Here is a 13,298-nt window from a genome sequence, read left to right on the forward strand (position 1 = left end):
AGTGTCAAGAGGGTGGAATTTTAAATAAGAGGACCTAGGTTTGATCCTGGCCCTTTTGCTTACTGTCTTTGTGATTTTGGACAAGCCATTTAACTTCCTTGGACCTCGGTTTCCTATGTGAGTCAGTGAGGTTGTAGTGGATAGATTAATGAACTTGGAGGCAGAAAGACCTGGCTTCAATTCTACCATGGATACTCAGCCGCTGTGTGACGTTAGGCAAGTCCCTTTACTTCTGTGTGTATCAAGCAGTTCCCTAGAACTTACCTAGTGGGATAAGACTGTTTCTGTCAGCATTGGTGGAAGGAATTCCCATAGATCCTCTATGTTTGCATAGCATATTTTCTTCCTTGAGATTACCCAAATGCATCTACCAAGTAAAAAAAAAAAACAACAAAATAAAAAAGAAGTAGACCACTCTTTTAAAATATATGGCTTTTGGGGTCTTTACTATCTTTGTGCCTCTAGGATTAATTCCACATATAAACATAATGAAAACTAAAATCACATCTGTCACTGAAAATTTTCCACTTCAAAAAGGTTCTGTTAGTTGCACATAGGCATTGAAATGAAGATTTTACAGTATTAGTGATAGTTCTTCCAAGTTTTTAATAACAACCCTCAGGTTTGCAGAAAGCATTCAATACCAGCAAAAGGAATTTAGGAATTTTCCTTTCTTTTCAATTCATCAACAGAAAGCATTTATTAAGAGCCTACTATGAGCCAGGCTTTGTGCTTAGTGCTGGGAATACAATGATGGGGGAAAAAAAATGACAGTTCCTGCCCTCAAGGGATTTATAATTAGTTGGGGGAGGGGGAGATTACACATCCTCAAGTAAGACACAAAACAGTATCTAAGAAGACAATCCCTGGCAAATAATAGTTGCTTAAGAAATACTTATTGATAGTTGAGAACAATAACTGATATGTATATATATACACATATATATGCATATATGTATATATATAATGTATATATGTATATATATGCACACACATAGATATTTATATATAACACTTGAAATTTTGTAAAGTTTTATGTATATTATGTCATTTGACTCTATTACACCAAAACTACAAATGTTGTCTATTATACTGGTTAACAGATGAGGAAACAGGCTCAAGAGGTTAAGTGACTTGTCCATGGTGACACAGGTAAGTATTTGAAGTAGGATTTGAAGCCTGTCTCCCTGACACTAAGCCCAGAACCAGAGAATGATCTCCTTGGTCATTCCTAACTGCAAGGCAAGCAAGAGAGGTGATATGGGGAATTCTAATAAATGCCTCATTGAGAAGTGGCACCTGAACTGAGCCTTGAAGGAGGGAAAGAGAAAAAAGGCAGAGATGTGGAGGGAGAGTATTAACCTGTGCTTAGAAAGTCATAGTGTCCAGAATGGAGACAGTGGTCTTGTAGTCCACTGTGATAGGGCCACATCTGAAGCTTTGTATTCAGTTCTGGGTGCCATATTTTTGATGGAAATTGATAAACTGGAGAGTGTCCATAAGAAGACAAGCAGAATAATGACAGGACTGGAGCCTACACCATCTGAGGATCAAGGGAGAGGAAATGGGGTATTTATCCTAGAGAAAAGAATTGTTGGGTGTGAATGTGTGTGTATATGTGTGTTTGTGCATGTGGATGTGTGTGTGTGTGTGTGTGTGTGTGTGTGTGTGCGGAGGGGGCAGGATGACAGGACAGTTGTCTTCAGATATTTGATGGGTTGTCACTTGGAAGACGGATTAGATTTATTCTGCTTGGTCTCAGAAGGTTGAACAAGGGACAGAAGGTAGAAATTACAGTAAGGCAGATTTCAGCTTCATATAAGGAAAAACTTCCTAATATAGAGCTGGAGGGAAGAGAAGAGGAGGGAGTGAGCATTTATAGAGCACCTACTATGTGGTAGGCACTGTGCTACACACTTTACAAATATTAGCTCATTTGATTCTCATAACAACCCTACGAGGAAGGTGCTGATAGTATCCCCATTAGTTGAGAAAACTAAGGAAAGCAGCTAGTAAGTGTCTGAGGCTGGATTTGAACTCAGGTCTTCCTGACTTCAGGTCCATTACTCTATTCATTAGACCACTAGCTGCCTCTCTTCATAATCAGTGGGTTCCCCCTTTACGGTAGGTCTTAAGGGAGAACTTAGATGATGACTTTTTGGTCATATTGTAGGGGGAGCTCTTGCTCAGTATAGATTAGACAAGGTGGTTCTGAGAGGTCCCTTTTAACTCTGAGATCCTGTGATATAAAAATACCTTTATATCAATGATCATGTCATTCCTTATTCTCCTCCCCTCTCTCCACTTGTCTGACAGTTGAAATCCTGCCAGTCCTTCAAGGTCCAACACAAATACCACCTCTCCCACATAGCCTTCTCTTGATAACCCTGGTCAGAAGTGATCTTACTCCCCACTCAGCTTTCAAAACATCCTTCTTCATGTCTTATGCAACATCACATTTTGTTTTGTACTATATTTCTTTTTATACATCTTATTCCTTGTATTGTGTACATGTCATCACTTTCCCTTACTGTAAGGATGTCAATTGCCTTTTACCTAAATTATTATAATAACCTCCTAACTGATCTCCAGTCTTTCTTTTCACTAATTCCTATTTTATACAGACACCAAAAAGATCTCTCAAATGCACAGATCTGATCATGCCATTCTTTTGCTTAAAATCCCTCGGTGGTTCTCATTGCCTGTAGAATAAAATACCAAATCCTTAGCCTGAGTCTTACCTAGTCCCACAACCTCATTTCATTTTTACTTCTATTCACACACTACATTCCAGCCAACGTGGACTAGCAAATCTCATCCTGTCCTTTCTCATCTCCATCCATTCCAGAAGCTGTTTTTCATGCCTGAGAAAAGATGGGAGCCCATTCCACAGAATACTAGAATCTCAGAGTAAAAAGGGATAATCTAACACCTAGCCCAACCTGGTCTAACAATCTGTTCCAGACTCCTTTTTAAACATTACTGACAGAGGAAAAGACCACAGAGGAAAGACCTCCAGTGAGGGGAAGTTCCTTCTTCCCCTCTTTAAGCTGAGTGATTTCTCCCACTTTGTATTTCTTCATCACACTTTCCCTGATGTTTCCTTTGTACTTACCACATTCTGCCCTGTGTCATCAGTTTTAACTGAGAGTTTCCCATCCCTCTTGACCCAATTTACTGTATTAATTTTAGGACAAAGGGGTCTACTTATTCTAATACATAGTGGAAGATAATATTAATGACTCAGGTAACACAGAATTTTTCTACTTAACATTATGTTTGTTGTTGTTCAGTTGTTTTCAGTTGTGCCTGACTCTTCATGACCCCATTTGGGGTTTTCTTGGTAAAGATACTGGAATGGTTTGCCACTTCCTTCTTTGGCTCATTTTACAGATGAGGAAACTAAGGCAAACAAGGTTAAATGACTTGCCCAGGATCACACAGCATGTAAGTATCTGAGGCTAGGTTTGAACCCAGAAAGATGAGTCTTCCTGATTTTCAGCCCGGTACTCTATCCACTGCATCACGTAGCCATCCATAACATTCTACTTATCATGTATGTTAATGGATACAGTGCATTATCTGTTAATAGAGATCTTTTGGAGATTATTTGTTAATTCCAAAGTGGAAATCTAATTGTGGAAATTACAGGCACTATGTTAGACTCATAGTTATACATATAAACCATATTTATGTTAAAAATCTATCTTATAAATATAGAATGGTAGAGACACGGTTAGAGAATAGTTTTATGTAAGAGTCACTAAGTCAGTGTGTAACCTAGCAAGCCACCAAAAGAATTAATGTTAATCTTGTGTTAATATTGCATTCTATCTAGAATAAGGAAAATGACAATTCTGCTGTACTCTGCCCTGGCCATAGTGCTATGTTCAATTCTAGGCGCCATGTTTGAAGAACACTGATGAACTGGATGTATTCGGGGCATGTTGACCACTACAGTTGAGAAGAATTGAAAGCCATACCATATGAGAATTGGTCAGAGAAACTGGGAATCTTTAGCTTGGGAAAGAAGAGATTTAAGGGGGAATGTGACATTTATCTTCAAGTAGGTGAGTTGATTAGACTTGGACTTCTTGGGCTCAGAGGAAAGAAATGGGTATAAATTACAGATAAACAGATTTTGTTTAGATTTAAGGTAAAGCTTCCTCATGATTAAAGCTATTTAAAAGTAGAATGGACTTCCTTGGTAGGTAGTGGGTTGTCTATCATGCGAGCCCTTCAGGCAGAGTCTGCATTATCAGAGATTTTATTGAGATTTGTCAGGGATGTTGATGAGAGATCCTATTCAGGTACCATTTGGTCTAGATCAATGGTTCTCAAACTTTTTGGCTTCAGGATCCCTTTACACTCTTAAAAATTATTGAGGACCACAAAGACCTTTTGTTTTAATCGATATATAATCTAATATTTATTATATTAGAAGTTAAAATATCTTAGTATTATTGTGAAAATAGTTTTGACCTCAGAACCTCCTGAAAAGGCCTCAGGGACCCCATCCCCCCATTTCTGGGTGATTTAGAAGATTGCTGAAGATTCCTTTAAACTTCTAAGACTTTGTGCTTGAGTGTACAACCATCATTCCTAATAATAAGTGAGAAATGCAGAATTGGTCTCTTAATAAGTGTTTGTTGATCAATTAACTTTTGGGAAAGGAGATAATCTTTATTTTTATTGAAATTGGAGGTTGATATTTCATTTTCATTTCCTTACATAGTAGAAAGAGCAATGGACTTGGAGATCTGAATTTGAGGCTTTGTTCAGATCCTCACTTGCTGTATGCGACCACAGACAAGTAATTTAAATGTATATGAGCCCTACTTTCTTTGTCTATAAAAAGGACACATTAACATTTGCACAATCTACCTCATAGGGCTGTTGTGAAGAAAGTACTTTGTACATCATTAAGTACTACTTACATGTGAGACTTTATTGTTAATTAGAACAGTTTCCTGGCACAGGTGAAGCTTGAGGCCTGGTGAGTTAGGGACCATCCCAGAACTCACCTGTGTGACCTTGGGAAATCACATGAGTCTCATTTTCCTCATTTTAAAAATGAGGGCTTTGAACTAGATGTTCTCCAAGGTCCCAACAATTCTATGTTCTATGATCATGTGAATCATATGAAGAGAGATTTAATTTATATCAGGAAAATGAGTGAAAGTAACCAAGATGTTGATTAGTTCCTTAGAAGAGTATGGTTCTGAAGGAATGGTACACAGGACAGAGGAATTTTGATGGAGGGTTGTGGAGGCATGAAGTAAGGAAAGCAACAAGCATTTATTAGGCACTTAACTACATGCCAGTAGTGGGGATACAAATACTTACTACATGCTAAGTAGTGGGGATACAAATACAAAGCAAAAAAGACAGTTCCTGCCCTCGAGGAGTTTATATTTTAATAGGGGAAGACTACATAAAAGGGAGCTGAAAAATGGGTTGGGAGTGAGGGAGAGGATGAAGGTACCTGACATGGGAGTGTTGTGATTTGGGGTGCTGGGAACCGCAAAATATAAGGGTACAGGGCAAGTCTTCCTGGAATGAATTCAATCACTCAAGACTTCTTTCAGTCAAAGTAGTGAGGTTTATTGTAATGCCATACTGGCAGGCAGATTCCTAGTAGATCTGCAGCTTGATGAGAATGGGACTGATAATCATATACAAAAAGGGGAAAAGGGTGAGTGAAAAGATCTTGATGGGGTTAAGGATTGATAAGTAGCCTGGGGTGGGTCAGGTGCAGACAATTTGAAAGGAGTTAAGTAGTCTGAGAGCCACAGTGAAAGGGCTGCTAAAAAGATTATTGAGTATCTAGGTGGACTGAGCTGGGCCAGATGCCTCTGGGAAGAGCCAGGGATTAGGTTGTATGGGAAAGTTCAGGGACTGGGTTGCTTTCAAAGACATAGTCTTTTCCTTTTAGGGGTGCAGGTCTTATCACCCCATCATTGGCAGGATTTTGAAGTCCAGAGATCGGGGAATAGGGCCAAGAGGGAAATGAAGGCCCCCTGGCCTGTGACCCTTCATAAAATGGAAGCACCAGGAGGAATACACCAGTGGGAGAAAGGAGCTGGTCCTTGTGGAGGGATATTCCAAGGTGAACAGGCCACTGGTATGGTAGGATGTTCCAGGGAAGGAGGCTCCAGGCACTGAGGAAGCTCTAGGGTGAAACACTAGTAAAGAAATGATTTTGAAATCCAGAAAAAGTCAGGAACAGGGTTGATAGGGAAGAAGGAGATGATTGCAAAAATGGGGCAATGTGCAGCAAAGGCAGTTCAAGATGAGATGTCAAAGAAAGGAACCCTTGGAAGTCAAGGAACTATATTTCAATTCAGTTCAACAATCATTTATTAAACATTGACTGTTTGTTTTTCTTAAAATTCATTTTATTTATTTTTTTAAGAATTTATTTGTTTTTAGTTTTCAACATTACAGGTAAGGAAACTGAGGCAGAAAGCAGACATTCATGAAACATTAAGGTTTGAAAAGCTTTTATATTCTGCCATTTGATCCATCACCTTTGTATGAACTAAGTAGTCTAAGAGTTCTCATTTCACAGGTCAAAGAACTGAAGCTCAGAAAGGTTATAATTTGTCTAAGGTCAAATAATAATCTATTTGGGGAGATGAGAATAAAACCAAGATCTGGAGCTGTTTATACAATCCTTCAAGACTTGGCTCAAATCCCAGCTTCTACAGGGGACCCTTCGTGGCTTTTACTCTGCTAGCGTCTTTCCTCTGAGATTACTTCCCATCTATACTGTGTATATCTTATACATACCGAAGCTTCTTAAAGGTAGGGGCTGTGTTTTTGCCTTTACTTCTATCCGGAGGAAGTTAAAATTATTCTGTATCATGTAATAATTAATTCTGTTCTGTAGTGGACTCCATTGTGTGTTACTGACCCATTTTGTTAAGTCACACCTCTCTGTTCTTGAGTTAAGCTCAGGAATGCAATTTTCCCTCCAAGTTAGTTTAAAGGCATGGCTGAAAAGAAAAGTTATTTTCATTAATGCTCTTAGCCCCTGGGACATCTGCTTGTTGTCTGTAAGCCCCAATCAGCTTAAGCTGGTGCCACTTCTGGAAAGATGTATCATCTGTCCTTGCCTGTCCTTGTGCAGAGAGATGTGATCTAGGAAAGAGTTGATCTTTCCTAATGGGACAACAAACCTGGTGGTACTTACCTCCTAGCTGAGATTACAAGGGGCAGATGAGTCCCATGAAACAATTAGCCACATGTGAATGCCAACCTACTTTTCTCAGTATAGCCAATTGTATTGTTTCCCAACTACCCAGACTCCCTTCCTTTCCTGTGTGTAAATAAAGAGGGTCCCCCCTTTCTCACTGGGGTCATTGGCCTTACTAAGGTGACCAGTCTGACCTGCTTTGTTAATATGCGTCACTGTTAATAAACTGACTTTTCTTGGAGCATGTGCCTCAGTTTACCTTTATTGAATTTACTCACAACAGTCTCCAGCACTTAGCACATAGTAAACTCTTACATGCTTGTTGATTGATACCACATTGTCTTTGTGCTGGTTCAGTGTTTACTGTCTATAGTTCTTGGAGAGGAAGGAGCAATCAAAGAAAGGAGCTTTATCAAAGAGATAAATTTCACCAAACTTCACAATTTTGTTGGTGCATAACCCTGCCTAGGAGAGTATATACTGCCATTTTACTCTGGAGGTCACTACTGGCTGTTCTGTAGACTTGCTATCAGAACCCCTGAAAATGTTTTATTTCAGCTTGTTTTGTCACAGAGATTAAGAAGTACATAGAACAACATAGCATGACCTGGTGGCTATCATTTGGTAAAATGGTTTCCTATTATTTAATGGTGTGAGGTATACCGTAAATCCTGTTAACGATGCTTGCAAACTTTTGTTCTTTTTCCACAAGTGATGATAGATCATATAAAAATTGAGACTATATGGAAAGCATTATACAGGACACATAAACTATCTTATACATTGGAATTTAGATGGTTTTAAATTTCAGAGTTCAATAATATATGGTATCACTGGAAATGCGATTGAAAAAAAAAGATTGGTCTATCCAAAACATGACTCCAGCCTCAATTTTTCGAGTTCACAGCTCTTTCACCAGTTATCTAATATATGATTGCTGGGAAACTGTAAAAGAACTCACATGTGGGGCCTCAATAAATAAGATTAGTTGTGGAATTAGGATATAAGGAAACATATAAAAAACTTTTAGAAGGTCAGTGAGACTTTGGAAGATAAAATTCAGTCATTTTGGGAAAGGAACAGGATGGAATTTGCTCAGTAATGTTCAGAAAAATACAAAAGATTCTGAAGTTAAAAACCACAGTGGAGTAGTTTCTATCTTAAAAGTGCTGGTTGAGTCAACAATAAGAAATGTGCCCAAATGGACACTAATTGCAGTTAAAACTAAGATTTATTTAGTGCTTATTATGTGCCAGGCACTATGCTAAGCACTTTACAGTTATAATCTCATTTGATCCTCACAACAACCCCGGGAGATAGGTGCTATTATTATCCCCATTTTACATGTGGGGAAACTGAGGCAAACCGTTTTTTTGTTTTTTTGTTTTTTGTTTGTTTTTAGTGACTTGCCCAGGGTTGTGAAGCTAGTAAGTGACAGAGGCTGGATTTGAATTCCATTCTTCCTTATTGCAAACCCAGTGCTCTGTGTACTCCACCACCTAGCTGCGCCTAAGGATTTGATCAAATCTTTGGTGACTTTTTACTCATTATGTCTGAAATATTCTGCTTCAAGGTCACCAGAGAATTTTTTTCCCCTATTGTTGACTCTCTTGCTGCTCCACTTGCTCACTTGATATAGTTTCAGAGTTCCTCTATGGCTTGTATTAAGCTTGAGTTATGGCTTGTTCACTGAATAAAATTAATCTCATGAAAGGACTTAGAGCATGGAAATGCTGAGGTGTCCAGTTGCCGCTGTTTTCTCTGAACAGATGTGGGCCAGATCTCATTACAAAAGAAGACTAGCATTACATTATAGAATAATCACAGAATATGAGAGATAGAAGAGAAACTATAGGCCAATGAACTCACTTTTTGACCCTGAAAGGTGAACAGGCTTGTCTCATATCACACAACTTAGTCAGAGAGTGAGGACTCAATGTTTTCTCAGACTCGGAGTGGTAGGATCAATACATAACAAGGTTCCCTCCCTCCTCCAATGTAGGCCAGGTTAGTTTTCCCCTAAGAGGTGACAAAGAATGGACCTAGGGATAGGGCACAGCTCGAGCCAGTTTCTCCCTTGGCACAACTTCTTAGTGGTCCCTTGTGTTGCTATGGCTTCTGGTGGAATAAAAGGTACTACCAATATGGTAGTCAATTCCCTGCAGGCTTGGTGGATGTCTGGAGACTACTGTGAGTCAATATATGCTGACCGGACCCATTTCTGTATGGAGATGAAACTAAGTGCCACTTTAACTTTGTTGCCCAGTCTTGCTATATCAGAGCTAAGTAAACCTCCTTTTGTTAACTGTTCGATGACCTACAAATGCCTCATTTTGTTCCAACGTGAGACCTCATCTAACACGGTCATCATATTAGTTATCATCAGGCATACCAACATCATTCAAGTCCCTAACAGTCTAATGTGCTTTTCTGCCTTGTCGTACGGTCATTCCCACTTATTCAGGAGACTTATTTTTTTACCTCAAACCCCTAGAACACAAGATTTGAACCTGGAAGCAAGTAATCAAGGCCCTGAGAGACAGAAGTAACTTTCACAAGGTCTGGATACTAAAGCTCATGTATTACTTTGTACATCCTAGCTTAGAAGTCATCTAGTCCAACCTTCTTATTTTTCAGACTATGAAATTGATGCCCATAGGAGTGAAGTGACTTGCCCAGATCAGACTTGTTAGTAGCATATCTGGGATTTAAACCCAGGCCATTTGACTACCCTTCCCTACTCCCCTCCTCTTCCTCCACCCCCCCCAAAAAGGACCGCCTTCCAAGAATTCTATTCAGAGGCTATTAACTTTTAATTTGCACATTATTCCAATGTAAGTACATGCTCTGGAATTATCATTCTAACTCCTACTGGCAAATACATGTCATATCCAGAAAGAACAGCCGCTTCATATTCCCTTGGGATTCCAGGGTTAGCTTTGAGGTTTTGGAGGTGGTGGTTTCCTAGTGCTGTTGTTCAGGAGACCCCAGTGGTACACTTCCCTCCATGATTATCAATTAATGTCAGTTATTTAACCAGAATTATCTTTTAGAATAGAGCATTTACTAGGGTGGTATAGAATAGAGCATTTACTATGATACAAAGCATCCCCCTAAAAATCTATGACATTTCCACCAGCACATACAGAATCCTGTGAAAGTGGGTTCACAGGAGATGTGGCAAAGGGCATAGATTACAGCTTCTGAAAATCCTTTTGTTGAAGTCCTCAATACGTTCTCTCCCTTTTGGTATTAACTTCCTACTAGCCTCTTGTTAGAGCCTTGAAGCTACATTTTTTCAGTGTGTTTAGTTTGTACTTGTCTTCCAATGTAGACATTGTGATAATTTTGCAAATTGTCCAACCTTTTGAAGTTTACACTGTCCTACTTTGGTCTGGAATGCAGTGAGGAGATGATGGAAAGGAAACAGAAACTTCTCCTCCCACCCCTTTGTACTCCCCAAATTGAAATTCTTTCAAGGGCTTAGTTGGAACTTCTTTCTCCTCTAGCCTGCCAGATACTAGAATCTTGGGCATCTAAATGATTGCTTGCTATTTTATAGAAGACTCTTAGGGCATGATGGGATCTCCGTTAGCCTTCACTGGCACATTTCCTTTGAAGTGCCACTTCATTTTTTTCCAATGGCTTTCAAGGGCTTCTCATACTTAGTGTAATATCTTTGATGGATTCATTCAATAGAGGTGTTTTCATCTGGTTAAGGTAGTTACTTTAAATGAAGTGGGATGGTTGACTTATGAATCCCTAGCCTTATACTAACAAGCTTTATTATTTGATTTCTCAGATCCGAACAGATGAATTTTGATGGAGGGTTGTGGAAAGCAAACTTGTTTTCCTTTTAAAGTTACTCAATGCTTGAAGGTCTAAAATAAGATGGGGCAGGGATTTTAGTGGAAGAGGGAGAAGGCAAAGTATCCCAGCCTCAGTGGCCTGCAGGTGGTTTGTAAGAGCCAAGCCAGATTAGTTCAGTTTCTTGCTTGAGGAAGAGGGATGACTTCTGTTGGACCCAAGGTTGTAAATCCCAGTGGGAAGAGATCCATTTGGTCTGGGAAGATCTGAAATGAGTAGGATTCCTTCTATATAAGAAGCTGATTTTTTTTCTTAATTTTCTTTATTGCCTTAGGTTGGAGAAGGCCATTTCTAGCACCTAAAATAGCAACTTGCTGAGTACTAAGCACACAGAAATCCCAGATAAAACTTTGTGAAATATTCTTTGTTAGTTGAATCTGCATAATTCTGTTTTGGGGGACAATTGTGTTTTTCTCCCTTACGTGGAGGAGTGATATATACTAAATTGTACCCTGTTGAATGAAGAAAAATTGCATGTCATTTGAGGACCAGCCAGATAAGTTTGGAGAAGTTTATCTCAGGTTGGCCACAAGGGATGACTTTTTAAAATAAAAGTTACTCTCAAAGGCCATATTCTAAGTTATAGTTGTATTGAAGGGCTAAATGGAATAGTAGATAAGAGTGCCAGACCTCAAGTCATGAAAACCTGCTCCTGTCTTTTCAGTTCCTTGATAACTGTGTGATTTGGCAAGTTATTAAACTTCTCTTAGTTTAACTTTTCTCATCTATAAAATGGACACAATCAGCCACTCTTAATAATGATTCTTTTAGACCTTAAATATAACCAAATAATTTAAAAAAAGAAATAATAATAACATTATGGTTACTTCTATATTAAAGTAAATTCAGAAATCATAGATACATCAAAATCTATACATTAACTTGGGTTACATTTTTCCACCAATGCACTCAATATCTGTGGGGGAAAATGGGCATACACTTAACAGAAACCTGGAAAGGAGGCATATGAGTGAGAAAAACCCATGTGTTCCGGGTAACTTGCAACTCTGGAACTGTAAACTTTGGTATAGAGATGACCCTCATAAAGATTTTGTATAGACAGGTGTGAGGGACTGTCTGATGTTGGCAGCTACCAGGTTGGGTACTGTGGCAAGGGTAGGGTAAGATCTGGGTATTTTGGAAGTCGAGGCAGGGACTGTGGTAGGCAGAGTCGTGTGCACTGGGATGGGCTGGATACGGAGAAGCCCTGAGGCAATTGGGCAGTGCTCTGTGACATAAGCTGGGTACAAGGAAATAGTCAGTCGGAGCCTGAGCTCCTGAGGCAAGGGGCGGTGCCACGTGGGAGTGGGATGGCAGAGGACTGAGTTCCCTCTGCTTAGTCCCCTCCCTATATGCAACGTCATTCCCAGATGCCTCTTGTGACCTTCCTGACTTCCGGGTCCCTTTGTGCAGCACTGACCCAGTCCCCTCCTGAGTCTGACTTCCTAGGTCACGTACTCTTGTCCATGCGTCAATCCCAGATGCCTCCTTCCTGTATCCAATCCTAGCCTCCTACGTCACTCCCTCCCCCTTGGTGTGCTAAACTCAGACAGCCCCTTCCGGTATCTGACCCTACAATCATTGGCTAGTAGCGGGCTGGGGAGGAGGGGCTAAGTAGGGACTTAGGAACAAGCGTGGTCAGATCACACACGTGCGCTCTCCCCTGGCTCCTGCCCTGTTGCTCTGGCCTTGCTGCTTGGGCTTGCTATGATGGCTTGCTGTGTTGGCCTCTGAATAAAGCTCTGGTGTTGGTGCCTCCCGATGGCTCGTCTCTGTGTGGTGATCCGGCTCAGAACCGAAGACCCAGGCGTGCGTAAGACTCTGGTAGTGTACTTCTTTTAAGAGAAGTGGGTACTGGCGCACAACTGGCAGAAGGTCGGCGTGCGGCCCGTATAGACAGGAGAGTAGGCATATAGGTTTGTAGTTGATAATGTTTTCTTGATCACCTTTTTTTCATTGATCAATAAGGTTTGAGGTCCCTCTTCATTCTTTTGGTATTGCCCTCTCCCTTCTAATATTGTAAAGTGTTCACTCAATATTCTCTTGATTATATCACTGTCAGTAAGTATGTTCTCTATATATTTGATCCAGTCTGTCTGTTTTTCCTATCTTTGTTTCCTTAGTGGTATTTCTTTCTTTCTTTCTTTCTTTCTTTCTTTCTTTCTTTCTTTCTTTCTTTCTTTCTTTCTTTCTTTCTTTCTTTCTTTCTTTCTTTCTTTCTTTCTTTCTTTCT

The sequence above is a fragment of the Vombatus ursinus genome, unplaced genomic scaffold (assembly GCF_900497805.2).
Source record: "Vombatus ursinus unplaced genomic scaffold, bare-nosed wombat genome assembly UNPS02014818.1, whole genome shotgun sequence".
Lineage (NCBI taxonomy): Eukaryota > Metazoa > Chordata > Mammalia > Diprotodontia > Vombatidae > Vombatus > Vombatus ursinus.